Raw genomic sequence first — 16,257 nt, forward strand, 5'->3', positions numbered from 1 at the left:
CCTCGTCTCATGCCTCCAGCGTCCAGCCTCACCTCGTCTCATGCCTCCAGCATCCAGCTTTGCCTTGTCTCATGCCTCCAGCCTCCAACCTCACCTCAAGTCTCCAGCCTCCAGCCTCCAGCCTCGCCTCGTTTCATGCCTCCAGCCTCACCTTGCCTCAAGTCTCCAGCCTCAGCCTCCAGCCTCAACTCATCTCATGCCTCCAGCCTCCAGCCTCGCCTCAAGTCTCCTGCCTCCAGTCTCCAGCCTCGCCTCAAGTCTCCATGCTCCAGCCTCGCCTCAAGTCTCCGGTCTCCAGCCTCGCCTCAAGTCTCCTGCCTCCAGCCTCCAGCCTCGCCTCAAGTCTCCAGTCTCCAGCCTCGCCTCAAGTCTCCGGCCTCCAGCCTCACCTCAAGTCTCCTGCCTCCAGCCTCCAGCCTCGCCTCAAGTCTCCAGTCTCCAGCCTCGCCTCAAGTCTCCTGCCTCCAGCCTCCAGCCTCGCCTCGTCTCATGCCTCCAGCCTCGCCTCAAGTCTCCGGCCTCCAGCCTCACCTCAAGTCTCCTGCCTCCAGCCTCCAGCCTCGCCTCAAGTTTCCAGGCTCCAGCCTCGCCTCAAGTCTCCAGCCTCCAGCCTCACCTCAAGTCTCCTGCCTCCTGCCTCCAGCCTCGCCTCGTCTCATGCCTGCAACCTCCATCCTCGCCTCAAATCTCCGGCCTCCAGCCTCCAGCCTCGCCTTAATTTTCCAGCCTCCAGCCTCGCCTCAAGTCTCCGGCCTCCAGCCTCCAGCCTCACCTCATGTCTCCAGCCTCCAGCCTCCAGCCTCGCCTCAAGTCTCCAGTCTCCAGCCTCGCCTCAAGTCTCCTGCCTCCAGACTCCAGCCTCACCTCAAGTCTCCAGCCTCCAGCCTCCAGCCTTGCCTCAAGTCTTCTGCCTCCAGCCTCCAGCCTTGCCTCAAGTCTTCTGCCTCCAGCCTCCAGCCTCGCCTCAAGTCTCCGGCCTCCAGCCTCAAGCCTCGCCTCAAGTCTCCTGCCTGCAACCTCGCCTCGCCTCAAGTCTCCTGCCTCCATCCCCTCCTCAAGTATCCAGCCTCCAGCCTCACCTCGTCTCATGCCTCCAGCATCCAGCCTCGCCTCGTCTCATGCCTCCAGCCTCCAGCTCCAACACTCTTCAAGTCTCCAGCCTCCAGCCTCGCCTCGCCTCAAGTATCCTGTCTCCAGCCTCGCCTCGTCTCATGCCTCCTGCCTCCAGCCTCGCCTCAAGTCTCTGGCCTCCAGCTTCGCCTGGTCTCATGCCTCCAGCCTCCAGCCTCGCCTCATTTCATGCCTCCAGCCTCCTGCCTCCAGCCTCGCCTCAAGTCTCCGGCCTCCAGCTTCGCCTCGTCTCATGCCTCCAGCCTCCAGCCTCGCCTCGTTTCATGCCTCCAGCCTCCAGCCTTCCCTCATCTCCTGCCTCCAGCCTCCAGCCTCACCTCAGGTCTCCAGCCTCCAGCCTCGCCTCAAGTCTCCAGCCTCCAGCCTCCAGCCTCGCCTCAAGTCTCCTGCTTGCAGCCTCCAGCCTCGCCTCAAATCTCCTACCTCCAGCCTCCAGCCTCGCCTCCAGCCTCCAGCCTCCAGCCTCGCCTCAAGTCTCCAGCCTCCAGCCTCGCCTCAAGTCTCCAGCATCCAGCCTCACCTCGCCTCAAGTCTCCTCACTCCAGCCTCCAGCCTCGCCTCGTCTCATGCCTCCAGCCTCCAGCCTCAACTCGTCTCATGCCTCCAGCCTCCAGCCTCGCCTCGTTTCTTGCCTCCAGCCTCCAGCCTCGCCTCGTCTCATGCCTCCAACCTCCTGCCTCGCCGCAAGTCTCCTGCCTCCAGCCTCCAGCCTCGCCTCAAGTCTCCAGCCTCCAGCCTCCAGCCTCGCCTCAAATCACCAGCCTCCAGCCTCCAGCCTCGCCTCAAGTCACCAGCCTCCAGCCTCGCCTCAAATCTCCTGCTTCCAGCCTCGCCTCAAGTCTCCTGCCTCCAGCCTCCAGCCTCGCTTCAAGTCTCCTGCCTCCAGCCTCGCCTCAAGTCTCCTGCCTCCAGCCTCGCCTCAAGCCTCCAGCCTCCAGCCTCGCTTCAAGTCTCCTGCCTCCAGCCTCCAGCTTCACCTCAAGTCTCCTGCCTCCAGCCTCCAGCCTCGCCTCAAGTCTCCTGCCTCCAGCCTCCAGCCTCGCCTGACGTCTCCTACCTGCAGCCTGCAGCCTCGCCTCAAGTCTCCTGCCTCCAGACTCCAGCCTTACCTCTAGTCTCCTGCCTCCAGCCTCGCCTCAAGTCTCCTGCCTCCAGCGTCACCTTGCCTCATCCCTCCAGCCTCCAGCCTCGACTCGCCTCAAGTCTCCGGCCTCCAGCCTCCAGCCTCGCCTCAAGTCTCCTGCCTCCAGCCTCCAGCCTCGCCTCAAGTCTCCTGCCTCCTGCCTCCAGCCTCGCCTCAAATCTCCAGCCTCAAGCCTCACCTCAACTCTCCTGCCTCCCGCCTCCAGCCTCACCTCAAGTCTCCAGCCTCCTGCCTCGAATCAAGTCTCAAACCTCCAGCCTCAAACCTCGCCTCGCCTCTAGTCTCCTGCCTCCAGCCTCACCTTGCCTCAAGTCTCCGGCCTCCAGCCTCACCTTGCCTCAAGTCTCCGGCCTCAGCCTCCAGCCTCACCTCAAGTCTCCAGCCTCCAGCCTCAACTCGTCTCATGCCTCCAGCCTCCAGCCTCCAGCCTCGCCTCAAATCTGCGGCCTCCTGCCTCCAGCCTCGCCTCAAGTCTCCAGCCTCCAGCCTCGCCTCTTCTCATGCCTCCAGCCTCCAGCCTCGCCTCAAGTCCCCTGCCTCCAGCCTCCAGCCTCGCCTCAAGACTCCAGCCTCCAGCCTTGCCTCAAGTCTCCTGCCTCCTGCCTCCAGCCTCGCCTCGCCTCGTCTCATGCCTCCAGCCTCGCCTCAAAACTCCGGCCTCCAGCCTCCAGCCTCACCTCAAGTCTCCGACCTCCAGCCTCCAGCCTCGCCTCAAGTCTAGAGCCTCCAGCCTCGCCTCAAGTCTCCTGCCTCCGGCCTCCAGCGTCACCTCAACTCTCCTCCCGCCAGCCTTGCCTCAAGTCTCCGGACTCCAGTCTCCAGCCTCGCCTCGCCTCAAGTCTCCAGCCTCCAGCCTCCAGCCTCGTCTCCTGCCTCCAGCCTCCAGCCTCGCCTCAAGTCTCCTGTCTCCAGCCTCCAACCTCGCCTCAAGTCTCCTGCCTCCAGCCTCCAGCCTCGCCTCATCTCATGCCTCCAGCCTCCAGATTCACCTTGTCTCATGCCTCCAGCCTCCAGCCTCCAGCCTCGCCTCCAGTCTCCAGCCTCCAGCCTCGCCTCAACTCTCCTGCCTCCAGCCTCGCCTTGCCTCAAGTCTCCTGCCTCCAGCCTTCAGCCTCGCCTCGTCTCATGCCTCCAGCCTCCAGCCTCACCTCGTCTCATGCCTCCAGCCTCCAGCTTTGCCTTGTCTCATGCCTCCAGCCTCCAGCCTCGCCTCAAGTGTCCTGTCTCCTGCCTCCAGCCTCGCCTCGCCTCAAGTCTCCAGCCTCCAGCCTCCAGCCTCGCCTCCTGCCTCCAGCCTCCAGCCTCGCCTCAAGTCTCCTGTCTCCAGCCTCCAGCCTCGCCTCAAGTCTCCTGCCTCCAGCCTCGCCTCAAGTTTCCTGCCTCCTGCCTCCAGCCTCGCCTCATCTCATGCCTCCAGCCTCCAGCCTCGCCTCCAGTCTCCAGCCTCCAGCCTCGCCTCAACTCTCCTGCCTCCAGCCTCGCCTTGCCTCAAGTCTCCTGCCTCCAGACTTCAGCCTCACCTCGTCTCATGCCTCCAGCCTCCAGCCTCACCTCGTCTCATGACTCCAGCCTCCAGCTTTGCCTTGTCTCATGCCTCCAGCCTCCAGCCTCACCTCAAGTCTCCAGCCTCCAGCCTCGCCACAAGTCTCCTGCCTCCTGCCTCCAACCTCGCCTCGTCTCATGCCTCCAGGCTTGCCTCAAGTCTCCTGCCTCCAGCCTCCAGCCTCCAGCCTCGCCTCCAGTCTCCAGCCTCCAGCCTCGCCTCAAGTCTCCTGCCTCCAGCCTCACCTCAACTCTCCTGCCTCCAGCCCCGCCTTGCCTCGTCTCCTGCCTCCAGCCTTCAGCCTCGCCTCGTCTCATGCCTCCAGCGTCCAGCCTCACCTCGTCTCATGCCTCCAGCATCCAGCTTTGCCTTGTCTCATGCCTCCAGCCTCCAACCTCACCTCAAGTCTCCAGCCTCCAGCCTCCAGCCTCGCCTCGTTTCATGCCTCCAGCCTCACCTTGCCTCAAGTCTCCAGCCTCAGCCTCCAGCCTCAACTCATCTCATGCCTCCAGCCTCCAGCCTCGCCTCAAGTCTCCTGCCTCCAGTCTCCAGCCTCGCCTCAAGTCTCCATGCTCCAGCCTCGCCTCAAGTCTCCGGTCTCCAGCCTCGCCTCAAGTCTCCTGCCTCCAACCTCCAGCCTCGCCTCAAGTCTCCAGTCTCCAGCCTCGCCTCAAGTCTCCGGCCTCCAGCCTCACCTCAAGTCTCCTGCCTCCAGCCTCCAGCCTCGCCTCAAGTCTCCAGTCTCCAGCCTCGCCTCAAGTCTCCTGCCTCCAGCCTCCAGCCTCGCCTCGTCTCATGCCTCCAGCCTCGCCTCAAGTCTCCGGCCTCCAGCCTCACCTCAAGTCTCCTGCCTCCAGCCTCCAGCCTCGCCTCAAGTTTCCAGGCTCCAGCCTCGCCTCAAGTCTCCAGCCTCCAGCCTCACCTCAAATCTCCTGCCTCCTGCCTCCAGCCTCGCCTCGTCTCATGCCTGCAACCTCCATCCTCGCCTCAAATCTCCGGCCTCCAGCCTCCAGCCTCGCCTTAATTTTCCAGCCTCCAGCCTCGCCTCAAGTCTCCGGCCTCCAGCCTCCAGCCTCACCTCATGTCTCCAGCCTCCAGCCTCCAGCCTCGCCTCAAGTCTCCAGCCTCCAGCCTCGCCTCAAGTCTCCTGCCTCCAGACTCCAGCCTCACCTCAAGTCTCCAGCCTCCAGCCTCCAGCCTCACCTCAAGTCTCCAGCCTCCAGCCTCCAGCCTTGCCTCAGGTCTTCTGCCTCCAGCCTCCAGCCTCGCCTCAAGTCTCCGGCCTCCAGCCTCAAGCCTCGCCTCAAGTCTCCTGCCTGCAACCTCGCCTCGCCTCAAGTCTCCTGCCTCCATCCCCTCCTCAAGTATCCAGCCTCCAGCCTCACCTCGTCTCATGCCTCCAGCATCCAGCCTCGCCTCGTCTCATGCCTCCAGCCTCCAGCCTCGCCTCGCCTCAAGTATCCTGTCTCCAGCCTCGCCTCGTCTCATGCCTCCTGCCTCCAGCCTCGCCTCAAGTCTCTGGCCTCCAGCTTCGCCTGGTCTCATGCCTCCAGCCTCCAGCCTCGCCTCATTTCATGCCTCCAGCCTCCTGCCTCCAGCCTCGCCTCAAGTCTCCGGCCTCCAGCTTCGCCTCGTCTCATGCCTCCAGCCTCCAGCCTCGCCTCGTTTCATGCCTCCAGCCTCCAGCCTTCCCTCATCTCCTGCCTCCAGCCTCCAGCCTCACCTCAGGTCTCCAGCCTCCAGCCTTGCCTCAAGTCTCCAGCCTCCAGCCTCCAGCCTCGCCTCAAGTCTCCTGCTTGCAGCCTCCAGCCTCGCCTCAAATCTCCTACCTCCAGCCTCCAGCCTCGCCTCCAGCCTCCAGCCTCCAGCCTCGCCTCAAGTCTCCAGCCTCCAGCCTCGCCTCAAGTCTCCAGCATCCAGCCTCACCTCGCCTCAAGTCTCCTCACTCCAGCCTCCAGCCTCGCCTCGTCTCATGCCTCCAGCCTCCAGCCTCAACTCGTCTCATGCCTCCAGCCTCCAGCCTCGCCTCGTTTCTTGCCTCCAGCCTCCAGCCTCGCCTCGTCTCATGCCTCCAACCTCCTGCCTCGCCGCAAGTCTCCTGCCGCCAGCCTCCAGCCTCGCCTCAAGTCTCCAGCCTCCAGCCTCCAGCCTCGCCTCAAATCACCAGCCTCCAGCCTCCAGCCTCGCCTCAAGTCACCAGCCTCCAGCCTCGCCTCAAATCTCCTGCTTCCAGCCTCGCCTCAAGTCTCCTGCCTCCAGCCTCCAGCCTCGCTTCAAGTCTCCTGCCTCCAGCCTCCAGCCTCGCCACAAGTCTCCTGCCTCCAGCCTCCAGCCTCGCATCAAGTCTCCTGCCTCCAGCCTCGCCTCAAGTCTCCTGCCTCCAGCCTCGCCTCAAGCCTCCAGCCTCCAGCCTCGCTTCAAGTCTCCTGCCTCCAGCCTCCAGCTTCACCTCAAGTCTCCTGCCTCCAGCCTCCAGCCTCGCCTCAAGTCTCCTGCCTCCAGCCTCCAGCCTCGCCTGACGTCTCCTACCTGCAGCCTGCAGCCTCGCCTCAAGTCTCCTGCCTCCAGCCTCCAGCCTTACCTCTAGTCTCCTGCCTCCAGCCTCGCCTCAAGTCTCCTGCCTCCAGCGTCACCTTGCCTCATCCCTCCAGCCTCCAGCCTCGACTCGCCTCAAGTCTCCGGCCTCCAGCCTCCAGCCTCGCCTCAAGTCTCCTGCCTCCAGCCTCCAGCCTCGCCTCAAGTCTCCTACCTCCTGCCTCCAGCCTCGCCTCAAATCTCCAGCCTCAAGCCTCACCTCAACTCTCCTGCCTCCAGCCTCCAGCCTCGCCTCAAGTCTCCAACCCCCGGCCTCGCCTCAAGTCTCCGGCCTCCAGCCTCCAGCCTCACCTCAAGTCTCCAGTCTCCAGCCTCGCCTCAAGTCTCCAACCCCCGGCCTCGCCTCAAGTCTCCTGCCTCCTGCCTCCAGCCTCGCCTCGTCTCATGCCTGCAGCCTCCAGCCTCACCTCAAATCTCCGGCCTCCAGTCTCCAGCCTCGCCTCCAGCCTCCAGTCTCCAGCCTCACCTCAAGTCTCCAGCCTACAGCCTCACCTCAAGTCTCCAGCATCCAGCCTCCAAGCCTCCAGCCTCGCCTCAAGTCTCCGGCCTCCAGACTCGCCTCAAGTCTCCGGCCTCTTGCCTCCAGCCTCGCCTCAAGTCTCCTGCCTCCAGCCTCCATCCTCACCTCAAGTCTCCTGCCTCCAGCCTCGCCTCAAGTCTCCGGTCTCCAGCCTCGCCTTGCCTCAAGTCTCCTGCCTCCAGCCTTCAGCCTCGCCTCGTCCCATGCCTCCAGCCTCCAGCCTCACCTCGTCTCATGCCTCCAGCCTTCAGCCTCGCCTCGTCTCATGCCTCCAGCCTCCAGCCTCATCTCAAGTCTCCAGCCTCCAGCCTCGCCTCAAGTCTCCTGCCTCCAGCCTCCAGATTCGCCTTGTCTCATGCCTCCAGCCTCCAGCCTCCAGCCTCGCCTCCAGTCTCCAGCCTCCAGCCTCGCCTCAAGTCTCCTGCCTCCAGCCTCACCTCAACTCTCCTGCCTCCAGCCTCGCCTCAGGTCTCCAGCATCCAGCCTCCAGCCTCCCCTCAAATCTCCTGCCTCCAGCCTCCAGCCTCGCCTCAAGTCTCATGCCTCCAGCATCCAGTCTCGCCTCAAGTCTCCTGCCTCCAGCCTCCAGCCTCGCCTCAAGTCTCCAGCCTCCAGCCTCCAGCCTCGCCTCAAATCTCCTGCGTCCAGCCTGGCCTAAAGTCTCCTGCCTCCAGCCTCCAGCCTCGCCTCAAGTCTCCTGCCTCCAGCCTCCAGCCTCGCCTGAAGTCTCCTGCCTCCAGCCTCCAGCCTCGTCTGAAGTCTCAAACCTCCAGCCTCGCCTCAAGTCTCCAGCCTCCAGCCTCGCCTCAAGTCTCCTGCCTCCAGCCTCCAGCCTTGCCTCGTCTCATGCCTCCAGCCTCCAGCCTCACCTCGTTTCATGCCTCCAGCCTCCAGCCTCGCCTCATCTCATGCCTGCACCCTCCAGCCTCACCACAAGTCTCCAACCTCCACCCTCCAGCCTCCAGCCTCGCCTCAAGTCTCCTGCCTCCAGCCTCGCCTCAAGTCTCCTGCCTCCAGCCTCCAGCCTCGCCTCCAGCCTCCAGACTCCAGCCTCGCCTCAACTCTCCTGCCTCCAGCCTCGCCTCAAGTCTAGAGCCTCCAGCCTCGCCTCAAGTCTCCTGCCTCCAGCGTCACCTCAACTCTCCTCCCACCAGCCTCGCATCAAGTCTCCGGCCTCCAGTCTCTAGCCTCGCCTCAAGTCTCCTGCCTCCAGCCTCGCCTCGCCTCAAGTCTCCAGCCTCCAGCCTCCAGCCTCGCCTCGTCTCATGCCTGCAGCCTCCAGCCTCGCCTCAAATCTCCGGCCTCCAGCCTCCAGCCTCGCCTCAAGCCTCCAGTCTCCAGCCTCACCTCAAGTCTCCAGCCTACAGCCTCACCTCAAGTCTCCAGCCTCCAGCCTCCAAGCCTCCAGCCTCGCCTCAAGTCTCCGGCCTCCAGACTCGCCTCAAGTCTCCGGCCTCCTGCCTCCAGCCTCGCCTCAAGTCTCCTGCCTCCAGCCTCCATCCTCGCCTCAAGTCTCCTGCCTCCAGCCTCGCCTCGTCTCCTGCCTCCAGCCTCCAGCCTCCCCTCAAGTCTCCTGCCACCAGCTTCCATCCTCGCCTCAAGTCTCCTGCCTCCAGCCTCCAGCCTCGCCTCAAGCCTCCAGCCTCCAGCCTCGACTCGCCTCAAGTCTCCTGCCTCCAACCTCCAGCCTTGCCTCAAATCTCCAGCCTCAAGCCTCACCTCAACTCTCCTGCCTCCAGCCTCGCCTCGCCTCAAGTCTCCGGCCTCCAGCCTCCGGCCTCGCCTCAAGTCTCCTGCCTCCAGCCTCCAGCCTCGCCTCAAGTCTCCTGCCTCCTGCCTCCAGCCTCGCCTTATCTCATGCCTCCAGCCCCCAGCCTCAACTCGTCTCATGCCTCCAGCCACCAGCCTCGCCTCGTTTCATGCCTCCAGCCTCCAGCCTCGCCTCGTCTCATGCCTCCAGCCTCCAGCCTCGCCTCAAGTCTCCAGCCTCCAGCCTCCAGCCTCGCCTCAAGTCTCCAGCCTCCAGCATCGCCTCAAATCTCCTGCCTCCAGCCTCGCCTCAAGTCTCCTGCCTCCAGCCTCACCTCAAGTCTCCAGCCTCCAGCCTCGCCTCAAGTCTCCAGCCTCCAGCCTCCAGCCTCACCTCAAGTCTCCAGCCTCCAGCCTCGCCTCAAATCTCCTGCCTCCAGCCTCGCCTCAAGTCTCCTGCCTCCAGCCTCGCCTCGCCTCCAGTCTCCAGCCTCCAGCCTCGCCTCAAGTCTCCAGCCTCCAGCCTCCAGCCTCGCCTCCTGCCTCCAGCCTCCAGCCTCGCCTCAAGTCTCCTGTCTCCAGCCTCCAACCTCGCCTCAAGTCTCCTGCCTCCAGCCTCCAGCCTCGCCTCATCTCATGCCTCCAGCCTCCAGATTCGCCTTGTCTCATGCCTCCACCCTCCAGTCTCCAGCCTCGCCTCCTGCCTCCAGCCTCCAGCCTCGCCTCAAGTCTCCTGTCTCCAGCCTCCAACCTCACCTCAAGTCTCCTGCCTCCAGCCTCCAGCCTCGCCTCAAGTCTCCAGCCTCCAGCCTCCAGCCTCGCCTCAAGTCTCCAGCCTCCAGCATCGCCTCAAATCTACTGCCTCCAGCCTCGCCTCAAGTCTCCTGACTCCAGCCTCGCCTCAAGTCTCCTGTCTCCAGCCTCCAGCCTCGCCTCAAATCTCCGGCCTCCAGCCTCCAGCCTCGCCTCAAGTCTCCAGCCTCCAGCCTCGCCTCAAATCTCCTGCCTCCAGCCTCGCCTCAAGTCTCCAGCCTCCAGCCTCGCCTCAAGTCTCCAGCCTCCAGCCTCGCCTCAAATCTCCTGCCTCCAGCCTCGCCTCAAGTCTCCTGCCTCCAGCCTCGCCTCAAGTCTCCTGCCTCCAGCCTCCAGCCTCGCCTCAAGTCTCCTGCCTCCAACCTCGCCTTGCCTCCAGTCTCCAGCCTCCAGCCTCGCCTCAAGTCTCCAGCCTCCAGCCTCGCCTCAAGTCCCCTGCCTCCAGCCTCACCTCAAGTCTCCGGCCTCCAGCCTCCAGCCTCACCTCAAGTCTCCAGCCTCCTGCCTCCAACCTCGCCTCGTCTCATGCCTCCAGGCTTGCCTCAAGTCTCCTGCCTCCAGCCTCCAGCCTCCAGCCTCGCCTCCAGTCTCCAGCCTCCAGCCTCGCCTCAAGTCTCCTGCCTCCAGCCTCACCTCAACTCTCCTGCCTCCAGCCCCGTCTTGCCTCGTCTCCTGCCTCCAGCCTTCAGCCTCGCCTCGTCTCATGCCTCCAGCGTCCAGCCTCACCTCGTCTCATGCCTCCAGCATCCAGCTTTGCCTTGTCTCATGCCTCCAGCCTCCAACCTCACCTCAAGTCTCCAGCCTCCAGCCTCCAGCCTCGCCTCGTTTCATGCCTCCAGCCTCACCTTGCCTCAAGTCTCCAGCCTCAGCCTCCAGCCTCAACTCATCTCATGCCTCCAGCCTCCAGCCTCGCCTCAAGTCTCCTGCCTCCAGTCTCCAGCCTCGCCTCAAGTCTCCATGCTCCAGCCTCGCCTCAAGTCTCCGGTCTCCAGCCTCGCCTCAAGTCTCCTGCCTCCAGCCTCCAGCCTCGCCTCAAGTCTCCAGTCTCCAGCCTCGCCTCAAGTCTCCGGCCTCCAGCCTCACCTCAAGTCTCCTGCCTCCAGCCTCCAGCCTCGCCTCAAGTCTCCAGTCTCCAGCCTCGCCTCAAGTCTCCTGCCTCCAGCCTCCAGCCTCGCCTCGTCTCATGCCTCCAGCCTCGCCTCAAGTCTCCGGCCTCCAGCCTCACCTCAAGTCTCCTGCCTCCAGCCTCCAGCCTCGCCTCAAGTTTCCAGGCTCCAGCCTCGCCTGAAGTCTCCAGCCTCCAGCCTCACCTCAAGTCTCCTGCCTCCTGCCTCCAGCCTCGCCTCGTCTCATGCCTGCAACCTCCATCCTCGCCTCAAATCTCCGGCCTCCAGCCTCCAGCCTCGCCTTAATTTTCCAGCCTCCAGCCTCGCCTCAAGTCTCCGGCCTCCAGCCTCCAGCCTCACCTCATGTCTCCAGCCTCCAGCCTCCAGCCTCGCCTCAAGTCTCCAGCCTCCAGCCTCGCCTCAAGTCTCCTGCCTCCAGACTCCAGCCTCACCTCAAGTCTCCAGCCTCCAGCCTCCAGCCTTGCCTCAAGTCTTCTGCCTCCAGCCTCCAGCCTTGCCTCAAGTCTTCTGCCTCCAGCCTCCAGCCTCGCCTCAAGTCTCCGGCCTCCAGCCTCAAGCCTCGCCTCAAGTCTCCTGCCTGCAACCTTGCCTCGCCTCAAGTCTCCTGCCTCCATCCCCTCCTCAAGTATCCAGCCTCCAGCCTCACCTCGTCTCATGCCTCCAGCATCCAGCCTCGCCTCGTCTCATGCCTCCAGCCTCCAGCTCCAACACTCTTCCAGTCTCCAGCCTCCAGCCTCGCCTCGCCTCAAGTATCCTGTCTCCAGCCTCGCCTCGTCTCATGCCTCCTGCCTCCAGCCTCGCCTCAAGTCTCTGGCCTCCAGCTTCGCCTGGTCTCATGCCTCCAGCCTCCAGCCTCGCCTCATTTCATGCCTCCAGCCTCCTGCCTCCAGCCTCGCCTCAAGTCTCCGGCCTCCAGCTTCGCCTCGTCTCATGCCTCCAGCCTCCAGCCTCGCCTCGTTTCATGCCTCCAGCCTCCAGCCTTCCCTCATCTCCTGCCTCCAGCCTCCAGCCTCACCTCAGGTCTCCAGCCTCCAGCCTCGCCTCAAGTCTCCAGCCTCCAGCCTCCAGCCTCGCCTCAAGTCTCCTGCTTGCAGCCTCCAGCCTCGCCTCAAATCTCCTACCTCCAGCCTCCAGCCTCACCTCCAGCCTCCAGCCTCCAGCCTCGCCTCAAGTCTCCAGCCTCCAGCCTCGCCTCAAGTCTCCAGCATCCAGCCTCACCTCGCCTCAAGTCTCCTGACTCCAGCCTCCAGCCTCACCTCGTCTCATGCCTCCAGCCTCCAGCCTCAACTCGTCTCATGCCTCCATCCTCCAGCCTCGCCTCGTTTCTTGCCTCCAGCCTCCAGCCTCGCCTCGTCTCATGCCTCCAACCTCCTGCCTCGCCGCAAGTCTCCTGCCTCCAGCCTCCAGCCTCGCCTCAAGTCTCCAGCCTCCAGCCTCCAGCCTCGCCTCAAATCACCAGCCTCCAGCCTCCAGCCTCGCCTCAAGTCACCAGCCTCCAGCCTCGCCTCAAATCTCCTGCTTCCAGCCTCGCCTCAGGTCTCCTGCCTCCAGCCTCCAGCCTCGCTTCAAGTCTCCTGCCTCCAGCCTCCAGCCTCGCCACAAGTCTCCTGCCTCCAGCCTCCAGCCTCGCATCAAGTCTCCTGCCTCCAGCCTCGCCTCAAGTCTCCTGCCTCCAGCCTCGCCTCAAGCCTCCAGCCTCCAGCCTCGCTTCAAGTCTCCTGCCTCCAGCCTCCAGCTTCACCTCAAGTCTCCTGCCTCCAGCCTCCAGCCTCGCCTCAAGTCTCCTGCCTCCAGCCTCCAGCCTCGCCTGACGTCTCCTACCTGCAGCCTGCAGCCTCGCCTCAAGTCTCCTGCCTCCAGCCTCCAGCCTTACCTCTAGTCTCCTGCCTCCAGCCTCGCCTCAAGTCTCCTGCCTCCAGCGTCACCTTGCCTCATCCCTCCAGCCTCCAGCCTCGACTCGCCTCAAGTCTCCGGCCTCCAGCCTCCAGCCTCGCCTCAAGTCTCCTGCCTCCAGCCTCCAGCCTCGCCTCAAGTCTCCTGCCTCCTGCCTCCAGCCTCGCCTCAAATCTCCAGCCTCAAGCCTCACCTCAACTCTCCTGCCTCCCGCCTCCAGCCTCACCTCAAGTCTCCAGCCTCCTGCCTCGAATCAAGTCTCAAACCTCCAGCCTCAAACCTCGCCTCGCCTCTAGTCTCCTGCCTCCAGCCTCACCTTGCCTCAAGTCTCCGGCCTCCAGCCTCACCTTGCCTCAAGTCTCCGGCCTCAGCCTCCAGCCTCACCTCAAGTCTCCAGCCTCCAGCCTCAACTCGTCTCATGCCTCCAGCCTCCAGCCTCCAGCCTCGCCTCAAATCTGCGGCCTCCTGCCTCCAGCCTCGCCTCAAGTCTCCAGCCTCCAGCCTCGCCTCTTCTCATGCCTCCAGCCTCCAGCCTCGCCTCAAGTCCCCTGCCTCCAGCCTCCAGCCTCGCCTCAAGACTCCAGCCTCCAGCCTTGCCTCAAGTCTCCTGCCTCCTGCCTCCAGCCTCGCCTCGCCTCGTCTCATGCCTCCAGCCTCGCCTCAAAACTCCGGCCTCCAGCCTCCAGCCTCACCTCAAGTCTCCGACCTCCAGCCTCCAGCCTCGCCTCAAGTCTCCAGCCTCCAGCCTCGCCTCAAGTCTCCTGCCTCCTGCCTCCAGCCTCACCTCAAGTCTCCTGCCTCCAGCCTCCAGCCTCGCCTCAAGTCTATTGCCTCCAGCCTCACCTCAAGTCTCCTGCCTCCAGCCTCGCCTCGCCTCAGGTCTCCTGCCTCCAGCCTCCAGACTCGCCTCAAGTCTCCTGCCTCCAGCCTCGCCTCGTCCCATGCCTCCAGCCTCGCCTCGTCTCATGCCTCCAGCCTCCAGCCTCGCCTCCGCTCATGCCTCCAGCCTCCAACCTCGCCTCGTCTCATGCCTCCAGCCTCGCCTCAAGTCTCCTGCCTCCAGCCTCCATCCTCGCCTCAAGTCTCCTGCCTCCAGCCTCCAGCCTCACCTCAAGTCTCCTGCCTCCTGCCTCCAGCCTCGCCTCGTCTCATGCCTGCAGCCTCCAGCCTCGCCTCAAATCTCCGGCCTCCAGCCTCGCCTCAAGTCTCCAGCCTCCAGCCTCCAGCCTCACCTCAAGTCTCCTGCCTCCAGCCTCGCCTCAATTCTCCTGCCTCCATCCTCCAGCCTCGCCTCCAGTCTCCAGCCTCCAGCCTCCAGCCTCGCCTCAAGTCTCCAGCCTCCATCCTCCAGCCTCGCCTCCAGTCTCCAGCCGCCAGCCTCGCCTCAAGTCTCCAGCCTCCAGCCTCGCCTCAAGTCTCCTGCCTCCAGCCTCACCTCAAGTCTCCGGCCTCCAGCCTCCAGTCTCACCTCAAGTCTCCAGTCTCCAGCCTCCAGCCTCAAGCCTCGCCACAAGTCTCCTGCCTCCAGCCTCGCCTCAAGTCTCCGGCCTCCAGCCTCCAGCCTCGCCTCAAGCCTCCAGCCTCCAGCCTCGCCTCGTCTCAATTCTCCAGCCTCCAGCCTCGCCTCAAGTCTAGAGCCTCCAGCCTCGCCTCAAGTCTCCTGCCTCCAGCGTCACCTCAACTCTCCTCCCACCAGCTTTGCCTCAAGTCTCCGGACTCCAGTCTCCAGCCTCGCCTCAAGTCTCCTGCCACCAGCCTCGCCTCAACTCTCCTGCCTCCAGCCTCGCCTTGCCTCAAATCTCCTGCCTCCAGACTTCAGCCTCACCTCGTCTCATGCCTCCAGCCTCCAGCCTCACCTCGTCTCATGCCTCCAGCCTCCAGCTTTGCCTTGTCTCATGCCTCCAGCCTCCAGCCTCACCTCAAGTCTCCAGCCTCCAGCCTCGCCTCAAGTCTCCTGCCTCCTGCCTCCAACCTCGCCTCGTCTCATGCCTCCAGGCTCGCCTTAAGTCTCCTGCCTCCAGCCTACAGCCTCGCCTTGCCTCAAGTCTCCTGGCTCCAGCCTCCAGCCTCACCTCAAGTCTCCTGCCTCCTGCCTCCAGCCTCGCCTCGTCTCAGGCCTGCAGCCTCCATCCTCGCCTCAAATCTCCGGCCTCCAGCCTCCAGCCTCGCCTTAAGTTTCCAGCCTCCAGCCTCGCCTCAAGTCTCCGGCCTCCAGCCTCCAGCCTCACCTCAAGTCTCCAGCCTCCAGCCTCCAGCCTCGCCTCAAGTCTCCAGCCTCCAGCCTCGCCTCAAGTCTCCTGCCGCCTGCCTCCAGCCTCGCCTCGTCTCAGGCCTGCAGCCTCCAGCCTCGCCTCAAATCTCCTACCTCCAGCCTCCAGCCTCGCCTCAAGTCTCCTGCCTCCAGACTCCAGCCTCGCCTCAAGTCTCCTGCCTCCAGACTCCAGCCTCGCCTCAAGTCTCCAGCCTCCAGCCTCCAGCCTCGCCTCAAGTCTCCTGCCTCCAGCCTCCAGCCTTGCCTCAAGTCTTCTGCCTCCAGCCTCCAGCCTCCCCTCAAGTCTCCGGCCTCCAGCCTCAAGCCTCGCCTCAAGTCTCCTGCCTCCAACCTCGCCTCGCCTCAAGTCTCCTGCCTCCTGCCTCCAGCCTCTCCTCAAGTCTCCTGCCTCCAGCCCCTCCTCAAGTATCCAGCCTCCAGCCTCACCTTGTCTCATGCCTCCAGCCTCCAGCCTCGCCTCGTCTCATGCCTCCAGCCTCCAGCCCCAACACTCTTCAAGTCTCCAGCCTCCAGCCTCGCCTCGCCTCAAGTATCCTGTCTCCAGCCTCGCCTCGTCTCATGCCTCCTGCCTCCAGCCTCGCCTCAAGTCTCCAGCCTCACTTCGCCTCAAGTTTCCTGCCTCCAGCCTCCAGCCTCGCCTCGTCTCATGCCTCCAGCCTCCAGCCTCAACTCGTCTCATGCCTCCAGCCTCCAGCCTCGCCTCGTTTCTTGCCTCCAGCCTCCAGCCTCGCCTCGTCTCATGCCTCCAACCTCCTGCTTCGCCGCAAGTCTCCTGCCTCCAGCCTCCGGCCTCGCCTCAAGTCTCCAGCCTCCAGCCTCCAGCCTCGCCTCAAATCACCAGCCTCCAGCCTCCAGCCTCGCCTCAAGTCTCCAGCCTCCAGCCTCGCCTCAAATCTCCTACTTCCAGCCTCACCTCAAGTCTCCTCCCTCCAGCCTCACCTCAAGTCTCCTGCCTCCAGCCTCCAGCCTCGCTTCAAATCTCCTGCCTCCAGCCTCCAGCCTCGCATCAAGTCTCCTGCCTCCAGCCTCGCCTCAAGTCTCCTGCCTCCAGCCTCGCCTGAAGCCTCCAGCCTCCAGCCTCGCTTCAAGTCTCCTGCCTCCAGCCTCCAGCCTCACCTCAAGTCTCCTGCCTCCTGCCTCCAGCCTCGCCTCAAGTCTCCTGCCTCCAGCCTCCAGCCTTGCCTCAAGTCTCCTGCCTCCAGCCTCCAACCTCGCCTCGTCTCCTGCCTCCAGCCTCCAGCCTCGCCTGAAGTCTCCTACCTCCAGCCTGCAGCCTCGCCTCAAGTCTCCTGCCTCCAGCCTCCAGCCTCACCTCTAGTCTCCTGCCTCCAGCCTCGCCTCAAGTCTCAGGCCTCCAGCCTCCAGCCTCGCCTTGCCTCAAGCTCCAGCCTCAGCCTCCAGCCTCACCTCAAGTCTCCGGCCTCCAGCCTCGACTCGCCTCAAGTCTCCGGCCTCCAGCCTCCAGCCTTG

The sequence above is a fragment of the Mobula birostris genome, chromosome 1, assembly GCF_030028105.1.
Source record: "Mobula birostris isolate sMobBir1 chromosome 1, sMobBir1.hap1, whole genome shotgun sequence".
NCBI lineage: Eukaryota > Metazoa > Chordata > Chondrichthyes > Myliobatiformes > Myliobatidae > Mobula > Mobula birostris.